Source organism: Notothenia rossii (assembly GCF_949606895.1).
Source record: "Notothenia rossii genome assembly, chromosome: 1".
NCBI lineage: Eukaryota > Metazoa > Chordata > Actinopteri > Perciformes > Nototheniidae > Notothenia > Notothenia rossii.
In genome coordinates, this window is record NC_136912.1 from 41,250,004 (window position 1) to 41,263,443 (window position 13,440).

General features: G+C 43.0%; 1 protein-coding gene across 3 annotated transcripts in view; it reads right to left on the bottom strand.

Annotated features, from left to right (window-relative positions):
• Positions 1 to 13,440, bottom strand: part of frmpd1a (FERM and PDZ domain containing 1a) — an 80,892-nt gene that overhangs the window by 65,582 nt on the left and 1,870 nt on the right. Inside the window, exon 1 of one of the 3 annotated variants that reach the window (XM_079671656.1) lies at positions 1,757 to 2,492. The exons of the other annotated variants lie outside the window; for them this stretch is intronic. The gene's annotated coding sequence lies outside the window, so the exon portion shown is untranslated. Of the gene's footprint in view, positions 1 to 1,756; positions 2,493 to 13,440 lie in introns of those variants that run through there. 3 annotated transcript variants of the gene reach the window in all.

The window sequence follows — 13,440 nt, forward strand, 5'->3', positions numbered from 1 at the left end:
GTGTGTGTGTGTGTGTGTGTGTGTGTGTGTGTGTGGGTGTGTGTGTGTGTGTGTGTGTGTGTGTGTGTGTGTGTGTGTGTGTGTGTGTGTGTGTGTGTGTGTGTGTGTGTGTGTGTGTGTGTGTGTGTGTGTGTGTGTGTGTGTGTGTGTGTGTGTGTGTGTGTGTGTGTGTGTGTTCACTGTCTTCACTGTCTTCAGCTGATTCAAAATGCTGCAGCTCGTGTACTAACCAGAGTTAGGAAAAGGGACCACATTACTCCTGTTCTGGCTGCCTTACACTGGCTCCCTATAGAACACAGGATAGAATTTAAAATTCTTCTTCTCGCCTACAAAGCCCTTAATGGGCAGGCGCCATCTTACCTTAAAGAACTCATTATACCCTACTGTCCTACTAGGGCATTGCGTTCCAAGAATGCAGGGTTGTTGGTTGTTCCTCGAGTCTCTAAAAGTACAATGGGAGCCAGAGCCTTTTCTTATCAAGCTCCACTTTTGTGGAATCAGCTTCCAGTTTGTGTTCGGGCGGCAGACACCCTATCCGTTTTTAAGATTGCGCTTAAGACCTTCCTTTTTGATAAAGCTTATAGTTAGGGCTGATTAGATTCAGCCCCTTGTTTTGCTGATATAGGCTTAGTTTGTAGGGGGACATCTTACTTCTTCATTCTCTCTGTCTATACCTGTGTACTTTCATGTTCCGATTAACCCAGCTTCCCCAAATGTCTTTCTTTTTGGTGTCTATATACGCCAGGATCCGGAGTCATGGATGATCCTGCGGTCCTGTGTCATGGATCGCGAGTCCTGGATCTTGAGTCGTGGCTGTGGTCCTGGATCATAAGTCCTGGATGGATATCCTCATGGATTCATCTTCCCATCATACACACATGCATTTCCAAACATTTGGACTACCTATGTTGCAAATGTATTATCTTTTCAATTTACACACGGCATCTATTGCACGTCTCTCCGTCCTGGGAGAGGGATCCCTCCTCTGTTGCTCTCCCTGAGGTTTCTCCCATTTTTGCCTTTAAACTGTGGGTTTTCTCTGGAAGTTTTTCCTTGTACGATGTGAGGGTCTAAGGACAGAGGGTGTCGTATTGTCATACTGATATTCTGTAAAAACTGTGAAGTCCACTGAGACAAATGTAACATTTGTGATATTGGGCTATATAAATAAACATTGATTGATTGATTGAGTGTGTGTGTGTGTGTGTGTGTGTGTGTGTGTGTGTGTGTGTGTGTGTGTGTGTGTGTGTGTGTGTGTGTGTGTGTGTGTGTGTGTGTGTGTGTGTGTGTGTGTGTGTGTGTGTGTGTGTGTGTGTGTGTGTGTGTGTGTGTGTGTGTGTGTTAGTCAAGAGTTCTGCGTGCATCAATAATGTACCTAGATAATGCAGCCGCTTCACTCTACCAGGAACAACTAACAGGCATACCGACGCTCAGAGGAAGACAGAGAATGAGGGGGAAAGCCGAGAGAAGGAGATAAAAACACACGAGGAAGCAGGGAGGAAAGATGAGGAAGTGAAATTTGAGCAATGATACAAAAATGAATGTTGAAGAAACCTTAGGGACAATAAAGACACATTTCTTATTAAACTCCAGTCAATATTGTAAGAACTTAATTGCACATTTACAGGCTGTACCCCTATACATTTTAGAGCCTTGGTAACCTTTCCTGCTTTATTACCAATGGACAAACTAAATCCCATAGCACATTTAGTACTAGGGGTGTAACGGTTCACATAATTCAAGGTTCGGTACGTACCTCAGTTTCGGGGTCACGGTTCGGTACAACAAGAAAAAGCAAAAAAAACTCCCAAATGCATAATTCCAGGTTTGTTGTTATTTATTTTTGCCACAGGGTGCGTTTCATTTCTCTTATTTTTAATTTCCTCGCTCCTCGGTCTCGGTATCACCGGAAGTTGATTTGTCTGCGCCATCTTGAATAGCGTCCCAGTGGCCTTATTTGTGCCGGAGGATCGAGGAGCAATAACAGAGGAACTACCAGACCATCCTCTGGTGCGATCCTCATACACTCGTCCCGCCCCCTTACTGTGTATCGCTCACTGATTGGACGATGCAGCGCATGCACTGATCTGGCTGCTCTCAGACGATCAGCTGTGCGGTGTCATCACAAACGGGTGTCGCTTCACGTGACGCTACGGAGGAAACAACGTCCCATTGCTCTTAAAACGAATTTCCCTGCTTCTCGTGGTTTCCTTGCGTCTCTCCATGCTTCCCTGGTGGGAGGGACAAGTCGCAGGGAACTTATTCACTGGTGTCTCTAACCTGCAAGTTGCTCTTTAATTTCCTAGTTGCAGGTCTCCCTTGAAAAAGAGATCAATGATCTCAATGGGATACACCTGGATAAATAAAGCTTTTAAATGGAATGAAAGGAAGTTGCTGCGCGGGGTCGGCGAGACAGCGAGACACAGCGAAACCCAGCCCGAAACCAGCCCGAGCACACACACCCGCAGCCTGGCTGTGAGTCTGTGTGTGTGCTCACACACAGACTCACAGCCTTGCCAAGTGAGGGACGCAAGGAATCCATTTAATCGAAGTGAAACGCACCCATACTAACTTTTTTTCTTCTTGTATTTTGTTCGTTTTGTTGTTGTGTTTTCTTCTTGTTCTTCATTTGTTGTTTAAGGGTGGCAGGCAAACAGCTTTTAGGCGCAATACCACCCCCTGGATTATATATAGTGTAATGGATACTGCCTTGAGTTAGTGACAGACTTTTTTCCCTTCTTAAAAAAAGGCGTAATCGTCGTGTGACTGCATGTGCCGAACCGTGACGTCTGAACCGCGATATCCGAACCGTTACGGTTTGGGACGACTACGGATACCGTTACACCCTTATTTACCACTCACTTTATTGCTTATTTTTTGCACTACGATCACCTTCTAAGAATCCTTCTCACTCCCTCCTATGACCACACATTTCTTAAAATGTACTTTTCAGATTTTATTCTTCAATTTCTATTACAGAAACCTTTAAAGAGCTGTCCATTTCTTGATGCATAGAGAAATAACATTGCAAGATAAGCTCTCTGTTCTACTGAAACAAGTAGATTAAAGGCTCTGCTCACGCACGTGTGTTCAATTGCCCTGGCAGATTACACCTTTAGTTCATTTGAATATGGATGGAGCTAAAATAAGGCTTTGAAGGAGCTTTAAGTCTTATTAAAAAATTACATTACATTTAGCTACATTGCTTTGTATCAAATGTGTGGTGTTATTGTATATGTGTGTGTGTTAGCCAATAGGAGTGAAGCCTTACGGGCACGGTTCTGTGACGTCATAGGCAGACGACATGTTATGGTAACGGAGCATGTGAGCTAGGTGTGTGCTAGCATGTGGGCTACCAATAAAGAGACACGTAATTCTGACAGTTGGACTCACGTGTATTATTGAACAACGCGACATGGTGTCAGAAGTCCTGTCGACAGTACGTGGAGTGTGACCGGGAAAAAGTATTGTTTGGAGCCAATTGACGGTGAAAAGGGAAGAAAGAGGACATGGGAGACGAGAATGCTAACGGGGATGCAGCGCGACCCACGGCGGGACCGAGTGCTACGTTTAGCATCCAGCCGCCGGAGCCTTTCGACTTTTCAAGACCGCAGGAATGGGCCAAATGGATACGGCGGTTTGAGAGATTTCGCCTGGCAAGTAATCTGAACAGTAGCTCAGAAGAGAATCAAGTCAAAACATTGATATACTGCATGGGAGATGAAGCAGATGATATTTTACGTGGATTGACTCTCACAGCGGCTCAGAGAGACACTTACCAAGGTGTGCGGGATGGCTTTCAAGGCTTCTTCGTTGTCAATAAAAATGTCATGTATGAGCGGGCAAAGTTTAATATGCGCAGACAGGGAGAAGTTGAACCAGTGGACTCGTTCGTCAGAGCTCTATATGCACTAGCGGAGCATTGTAGCTACGGCGTGCTACATGATGAACTCATTCGAGACAGGCTTGTTGTCGGATTGACGGATAAGCGGCTGTCTGAACGGATGCAACTGGACTCAGACCTTACCTTGGGAAAAGCTATTACCATGGCTCGGCAGAGTGAAGAGGTGAAACGGCAACAATCTTCTCTGCGAGGTGACGATAGAACTGAGGCATGTGACGCTAAATCAGTGGACAGAGTGTTTAAGAGCAGTAGCAAATATGCTAAAAACAAAGCTCAATCTGCTAATAGCTACCAAGCCAAGCCACAATACAACAAGGGTAATGATGCAAAGTGTTATAACTGTGGTTGTTCTCCTTCACATGTAAAGACTGAGTGTCCAGCCAAGGATGTAAAATGCCATGCATGTGGGAAAATGGGACATTATATGCGCGTGTGTAAAGCAGCTAAAAGTGTGCATGAGATTAATGAAGAAGAGGAAAGCTTGTTCTTAGGCAGCATTGAGGCCGACAATGATCCGTGGATGGCAGACAAAATTGAAACTGGGGCTGATGTTACAGTCATTCCTCACTCCGTGTTTTAGGAGGTCTATAAGCACAAAGCTCCACCAGCTATTCAAAAGCCAAGGAAGCCACTTTGGGGTCCATGGAAAAATCCTTTAGACGTAGTGGGCTTTGCTAGTATGCTGCTGAAGAAAGGAGAGAGAGACCTTATGGAGGATGTGTATGTCATTCTACGCTTGCAATCAGCATTGCTCAGGAGGCCTGCCAGTGTAGCGCTGAAGGTATTGGCACGACTAGACAACGTCACTATGGACACGCTAAAGACTAATTACCCAACAGTATGCAGCGGTCTTGGAGAGGTGCGGCAGCCATATGCCATTAAGCTGAAACCAGGGGCCCAACCGTTTTCTCTGAACACACCTAGAAGGATTCCACTGCCACTGATGGACAAAGTCAAAGAGGAACTGTCCCGCATGGAAGACCTGGGGGTGATCAGCAGAGTTGAGGAGCCTACAGATTGGTGCGCTGGCATGGTGGTGGCGCCTAAAAAGACAGGGGCTGTTCGCATGTGTGTGGATCTAACTAAACTGAACGAGTCTGTGTGTCGAGAACAGTACATTGTACCTTCAGTGGAAGAAACACTGGGAAAGCTGGCTGGAGCCAAAATATTCAGCAAGTTGGATGCAAACATGGGGTTTTGGCAAATACCTCTAACAAAAGGCTCAGCCAAGTACACAACGTTCATTACACCCTTTGGCCGATACCACTTCAATCGGCTACCTTTCGGTATAGCCTCAGCCCCTGAGCATTTCCAAAACAGGATGACAACTGAGATAACTCAGGGACTAGAGGGGGTCGTCTGTCACATGGACGATGTACTGGTGTGGGGCCAAACACAGGAGGAGCACGACGCTCGTCTGTATGCTGTGCTGGAGAAGATCCAAAAGGCAGGAATCACCGTGAATGTGGAAAAGTGCGACATATCCAAACAGGAGGTGACATACCTGGGCCATGTGATCACTGCTAGCGGCATTAGACCAGACCCGAGCAAGACAGAGGCGGTAAGGAAAATGGAAGAGCCGAAAAATCTGAGCGAGCTGAGGAGCTTTCTAGGCATGGTCAACCAGCTGGGGAAGTTCATACCGCAGCTAGCAGAGCGAGAGAAGCCACTTCAAGACCTGCTCTCCAAAAAGAACTGCTGGCTGTGGTGCATCGATCAGGCCAGAGCCTTCCAAGATCTGAAAGACTCTCTGAAATCTCCTCCAGTGCTAGCCATGTACGACAAACAGAGAAACCAAGGTCTCAGCAGATGCATCATCATACGGCTTGGGGAGTGTGCTTCTGCAGAAATGGGAAGAGGATTGGAGAACGGTAGCCTATATGTCACGTTCTCTCACACAGACGGAGCAGAGATACGCGCAGGTAGAAAAGGAAGCTTTAGGCTTAACCTGGGCTTGTGAAAGGTTTCGCAACTTTCTCATCGGTAGACACTTTGAGCTGGAAACGGATCATAAACCTATACTGAGTCTCCAGGGGTCTCAGGCATTGGATGCACTTCCCCCACGGATTCAACGTTTCCGGATGCGCCTGATGCGTTATTCCTATTCAATCACACATGTGCCAGGGAAAAGCCTGTGGACGGCTGATACACTGTCACGTGCACCTGTGAAAAGAGACTCCACACCAGATGAAAAAGAGTTCCTCGAGAGCACGAATATCTATGTGGACATGGTTATCGATGGTTTGCCAGAAAGCACGGCTTACCTGGAAGAGCTAAAAGAGCAGTTGGCAAAGGACAGTGTGTGCGGACTACATGAAGGTCACCAAGGAGTGGCGAAGTGGAGGGAGCGTGCCCGACAGTCTGTATGGTGGCCAGGGCTAAGTCAGCAGCTGAATGAGTTGGTTCTCAACTGCCGGACATGCAGCAAGGAGAGACAGAACCCCAAAGAGCCGTTGATGCCAACACAATACCCAGGCCGACCATGGCAGAAACTGGGTGCCGACTTGTTTATGCTGGGAAGCAAGTCATATCTGCTGATAGTGGATTATGCGTCAAGGTATGTGGAAATGGCTTTGCTTACACCCACAAGATCAACAGATGTAATCCACCATCTCAAATCCATCTTTGCACGACATGGTATCCCTGAGACGCTGGTCACAGACAACGGGCCGCAGTTCTCGGGAAGGGCATTTGAAGAGTTTGCAGAGTTATATGGATTTAAACACGTCACCAGCAGCCCGAAATATCCACAGAGCAACGGTGAGGCAGAACGGGATGTAAAGACTGTAAAGAGTCTCCTTAAGAAAGCAGCAGACCCATATCTGGCTCTGCTGGCTTAGAGAACCACCCCACTACAAAACGGTTATAGCCCTGCGTAACTTCTCATGGGGAGGAGGCTTCGCACGACGGTGCCAACATTACCAGCGCTGCTGGATCCTGCTCTTCCCGACAGCGAGGCTGTAGTTCTGCAGGAGAAAGAGAGAGGAGAATAAAGGATGCACAGCGGTACAACCTGCGTCATCGAGTGAGAAGTCTCGAGAGGCTTGCACCGGGAAAAGAGGTTTGGGTCACGGATCAGAAGGCGAGTGGAAAAGGTTATGGGAAGTCACAACATGCCGCGCTCCTACATTCTTGAGGGACCTCATGGGACAGTCCGGCGTAATCGCATTCATCTCATCCCCATGTACTCCTCGTCAGAGCAGAGCGGCAGGGATGCAGCTGAGCAGCATTCAGGAGGTGTTCCAGAGCAGCGTGTTGCAGAACCTCCGGAGCCCGGTGCTCAAGATCTGCCACCTACCCCGAGAACCAGGTCAGGGAGAGCCGTGGTGAGACCGGCTAGGTTGGACTTGTAAACAAACCAGAAGCCTAAGAGATATTATAGAGAGTTCTACAAGAGAGTAACAAAAACTGGTTATTATTAATGTTGTGCATTAATGTTGTGTAATACACAAAATATCATAGGGTTACATTTAGTTCATGAAGGTCCGGAGTTAACTGTTATTTTATATCTGGTTCAGATAGGAACAGACCTTCCACCCTACAGAGGCAGAATAATCCTCTAAGGTCTGTGGAGTCAATGGCAGTCTACCCATTGATTCAGAAAAAGGGGACAAGGAGAAGAAAAATAAATAAATAATGTTTTGCGAGATCTCGCAATACTTTTGCGAGATCTCGCAAAACCCCTTTGCGAGATCTCGCAATACTTTTGCGAGATCTCGCAAAACTTTTCATTTAGCTCACTGTACTTCCTGGTCAGTTCGGCTGCTACGGCAACACAGAAACCACAACAATGGAGTGGTTCATCGATTTTACTTTGAGCTTGGCCTTAAATATAAAGATATATCATTAGTGCTTGGCAATATGCACGGGTTTCACACATAGACTGTATATATAAAGGGTTTCACAAAAGTGAAGACACCTCAAGAGAACACTCAGAGCGACGGGACATGCACGTCCCTCTGAGCTGAGTTATTGACAGATTCGAATTTCGCAGATCAATAACTGAACATAACATTGTAAAGATACAAACAACATGACTTTACAATCATAGCAAGGTAGACAACAAGCTACAGAGTCGTTTTTATCAGAACAGTTCGATACGCGCCGTCATCCGAGCTACACATCAAGATTTGGTCACAATCTGCAGCTGGAGGAGGGAGAGGAGTGCTTAGTCTACAAACTGCAACGGGGTTTTGCGAGATCTCGCAAAACTTTTTTATTTATTTTTTGTTCAAAACATTTTTTTTCTTCTTCTCCATGTCCCCTAGGGGGCTCCGTAGTTTATCAATATTGTTGAGGTCTGAACTGCCAGGTGGTGGATATATTGATATTATAGATGTCTGCCTTTTCTCCAAAATAATAGAATATGTTTTGTTTTTTACAAAAACGATTCATTTTTTATGAAAAAAAATATGATTGAATTGATGGGTGAGCCCTAGCAGGCTAGACGAACACCAATTATCGATGTATGTACACATATTCAAACATTAAAGTTAAGGAGTCACTTTTTTCTTGTCTCTCTTGTTTATCATGATTGTACATCTGAATAAATGACTTTGGTGCCGATAGATTCTGTAAAATAAACTGAACAATTTAATTGTGGAGAACCTAATTGAGATTCTATGTGTAGCATCATGTCTATATTGATACAAGTTTTGGTTCCACCGAGACAAACTCAATTGCTAACTATTAATACGGATATAGGGAAGAATATAAATATGTGTTTGTCTTTCGGTTGAACTGTCCCTTTAAGGATAACGTTTAGAGAGATTTTCAAGATTTGTGTTTTATACGCAGTGTCAGAAAGAGTGAAGGTTTGGATGATATGTTGCACTCTCTCATTAGTTGATTCATAATTCATTTCAGTTTATAAAGTTAAGTGTTTAGTCTCAGGGAGCAGACGTTTAGCTTTGAGTCAGAGAACACATTTATCTTCGATCTCCACTTAGTCAATACTCTAAATGGGTGTTTGTGGTAAATAATTAAATAGGGTAAGAGCTAACTGGTGCTAGCATATTTATGCATGTGCAGCCAATGTTTTAAACCCTGTTTCTAGACATCATGTGGGCATTGTGATTGTGTCTGATAACTCATGAGGGAATTATTTTATCACATTCGCATGTTGGATTCAGACCAATCCCCAGCTCAAGTGGACAATATTTAAATGTAGTTCACATGAGTTATATTAGGTATTACATTGGTACTTTGGGTACCAAGCTAGCTTGCTGAAACCAAAGATGTGCAAGATAGTTAAGTTTGCAAGCACTGGTTACTCTCATGTTCACTGGATGTAGCTCTGTGTGAGCAGTGGATTCTGTATGGAGGAAGCAGCAAAATATGTTTTATACTTCTAAAAATGTAAATATATAATATTTGTAATATTTTTACAGTTACACCGCTTTACATTGGTGTCAGACAGCCCTTTTTGTCAAGCAACTGACGCTAGTCTCTCTTCAAAGCTCCTTTGAGAAATAGTTAATTTACCTACCTTACAGTATACGGACGTTGCTGATAAAATTACTTGCCTTTGAATAAAAACGTTTTGATCTTCTGAGATGCCTATTGCCTACTCTGCACTAAAAGCGCTTAAATAACTATTTCTGCTAAAGTTTGAAAATTCTCTAATCAGGAGCTTCAAACTAAAAGCACTATATGGAGATTAGGGTTGAAGCTTTTAGACCTATTGACAGCAGTTACTCTTAGGTGCTGTTTACATGAGAACGCAAGCGGTTGTATCCGCTACTTTTCTCTTTCCTATAGCCCGTTCGTTCACACGAGAAGTGGCGCTTTTATATGTATAAAAGTGGTGGGACACAAAAAACGTAGTCTATATATAAGCTTCTGCAGTGACGTGCAGTGAGGTTCATGGCTGGTGAGGCACTGGCACTGACTCTTCACGTTTACAAATATTATATTTTGACCTAAATCAAAATATAATATTATTTTCTTTTTTAGTCTGATGCTTTGATTAATTTTAAACAGACAGTTCAAAAAAAGGATACCCAAAAAATGTAGTTTTATCATTTAAATATTGAATTGTTCTCTCTTAGTAAGATCCCATTTTCAATAAAATTGTGGTCTTACCTTGACTTGAAGATGAAGTCCATTTGCCTATCCTTCTGGAAAAAAATCTCTATTATTTTTTTGTAAAAGTCCTCCTTATCTTCTTGTAGTTTCAAAAGTCTATCATAAATCTAATCGATAGATTTATGATTAGAAAATTATAAAAGTAGGGTAGACATGTGGATATTATCCTGCTGAACAAAATGTGCATTTATCTAACAGGTACGTTCCCCACAGATCTTATTTTGAGCTATTTTCTAAAATCCTATGGAGAGATCTCATTGCTTTTTTGTCGAGGGAAGCCATGCCAGCTTACTTCCGGGTTTTAGGACGCGTCACTGCACCTCTCGACTGCTACTGCTACTGACCATGCTACAGATGTTAGTGTAAAATCTACAGCTCCTCTACCACAACCATCAGCAACAAGTGGACATGGAGAATTACATGAACTACATGTTGCTAAATCCACCGTGGGGCATAAACAGAAGGACAACCATGGCAACCATGCTTGGGGGTCTTCTTCGCTGCTTTTGGTGTATTTTGTGGCAGAAGTACAGCACCACTTACAGGCCCGGCATATGTACTACAGTGTCTCCAGCGCTCCCGAGCGGTCTCGTGTGAACGGAATACTTTTTTGATATCGTATTCGGTTTGTTTGCGTTTCGTATGCGTTTGCGTGTAAATGGGGTCTTAGTCTCTTTAGAAGTAGCAGTTGTTTGTACACATTACATTCAAATGCATTGGCCTCCTCTGTAGGTCAACCAGGGTTATGGTGTTGAGACAGTGAAAGTCAAACCAAGATTTACTCTCCTTTTGGAACAAGCCGTGTCTGCTGTTCTGGCACCTACTGTATGTGACACTAGATCATACAGAGATCTCTGTCTGCATAATTTTTAAGGAAAATCCTACTCATGTCTTTAACATCCTCAATGTGTTGAGACGATTGTACCTCTTAAATTATTCAGGTTCTAAAAGTAACCAGAGTATATCCAAATTGGAAGTGTGACGTTTAGTTTTGGGGTTAAAAGTTCAATATGTCATTACTTCTGGTTAGGGATATAATTTAACTATAGTGTAATAAAGCTGTGTAAAGCTGTGAGTCTGTGACAGTGAAGAGGGAGCTGAGGGGGATTTGGTTACATCAGATACGCCAAAGCTCAACAATGCAAATATTCATGTCAAGCTCTTTTAAAACATTGATTTTGAAAATCATACTAATTAAGCATACTTTTAAACTTTACTATCATTATAAATAATGCAATGCCAACGGGCCTTTCAAGTATATCCACACATCATATATCAGTGATGCAAACACACGTATGGTGAAAAAAGAGAGAACTATTCGAAGCAGAAAAAAACAGCGTAATATACCATCTGACAATGGCCTGTGCTATAATCCTTAAATTAACTGGCTATTCTTTATAATTTACTCAGATCAATGAGAGACAGAGATGTTAAGTTATAAATCAAGGGTTTTTATTATTATTTACAGCAGGGGTGGGGAACCTTTTTCCTTTCAATTTGTACAACATCCTCCGAGGGCCATACAAATGATTGAACTCAACCTCTGCTTAAAAAAACTAAAATCACAGCCCATTCATTTGGCCTTTCTTTCATGCTGTGCAAAGAAAAAGCAACCTCTTAATCCAGATATCTTACCACGAGTCATGTTTGACGTATCCATGCATCCACGTGCACGGTTGTGGCATGACCACCGAAACAGAAAGATATGGACACAAGATGTGTGCAAATGTATTTAGTATCCTATCCATGTGAACATGATTTAAATGGGGACCTAACCTCCTCTAGGGGGGTCCGGGGGCATGTGCCCCCGGGAAGATTTTTTTTAGATATTGAAGTTAAAAGCATCAATCTGGTGCACTCTGAGAGCAACATGAGGAGATCTATGGATACATCTTTCAACACCCATATGAAACAGAACTGTAAGCAGATTTTTTATTTTTTGGATATTTTACATATCACTCCCCTTTCAAACTCTATTCTTGTTATTTTTAACAACTTTTTTGTTACTGTCATATAGTATTTTATACCTGTTTTTAATTTAGTCTCTAATGTCTCATTAATAATTGTAATGATCATATCAAGGTGTGCCTTAACCTCACTGAGCTGAGGTTATTTGAGCCTCTCAGGAGAGAGCTCTCTTCCACCTGGTTGTAGAAAAGCTCTTTAAATTCGTTAGCATAGCGAGCTAACCAGATGCTAATAACAACAGATCGCCACTGTGCTTACAACTAAAGAAACAGCCACGCAAACACTGCGGCATGTGTACGGCTCCTTATGGGTACTGCAATATTTGAAGAGCTGGAGCGGCGTTCCGGTGCTCTCCGTAAGCACTCAAGTCTAGTCTACACTCCTTTCAGACGAGACATAACCACGTGAAGACACGTTACGCTCGTGTTGTGTTCAACAAACCTGTCCTTGGCCAAGAAAAACAGGCACTCACTTGTTTAATTATTTTGCGATCTAGATTTCTTCTTGTTTTTTGAAGTGAGAAGTTGTCCGTCAGTCGGACGGACGGACCCCCCCAAAACGAAAACTCCTCGGTTCTCCACGAATTACACAAGTCACCCAAAACAGCGTTAAAAAAGCAGGAGGCGCCGAAAAGTGACTAATTTGCATCACTGATATATGTCAGAATGTGTGCAGCCTTGTGTGTGCGTTTGTGTACAGTACTGTATGTTTTTGTGTGCACTAACCATGGCACTAACGTACAAAGAGGTTGACAGACACACCCCAAGTTTTCGCTCAGTATTAAACTTGACAAATACGAAGTATCAAAAATGTAGCTAAGCCTAAAAATAACGTCATAAATTAGTAAACGCTTCAGAACGCAGGCGGCCTCATATTCTTCTTCTTCTCTTTCAATTCTGCTCTAAGTGTCAGGGCTCGCTTTGTATTCACGTTGAAACACAGATACATGTATACACTGTGTTATAAATATTGGCAAATACACCTAACATGGAGATAGAGCCAAGCCATATACACAGCAGTAGAATGTGCCACTCATTAGCATGTTACAATAACATCATCACTTGTTTTAGCAAACTTGCACATTGTGTCAACATTGTCTTGAAAGATTTTTTTCATTTCTTATTGCACTATTTTCACTTTTTTTCATGTCTTAAGTATATTGTATATTGCACTTTTTGAAACGCCTTAGATTTGCATTACAAAACTAGGTTGAAGCCATTGTGCATAGGACAATAAAGCCTTTGAACCTTTGTACAGGATGTGTTTCAGGGGCATGAAGCATGATGCAGCAAAATAAGTTGAGCAACATAATACTGTAAGATGCATGTACTGTAGTAGTGTGTATCTGAGTGTGTCTGTGTGCACATAATAGGTGTTTTTGTGTGTGATTGTGCAAGTTCCATGGTTGAAGTGATGCATTAGTAAAACAAATTCTGAATACACACGGACTACGTACTGTTGGTCCATTCATTAATTCTTTA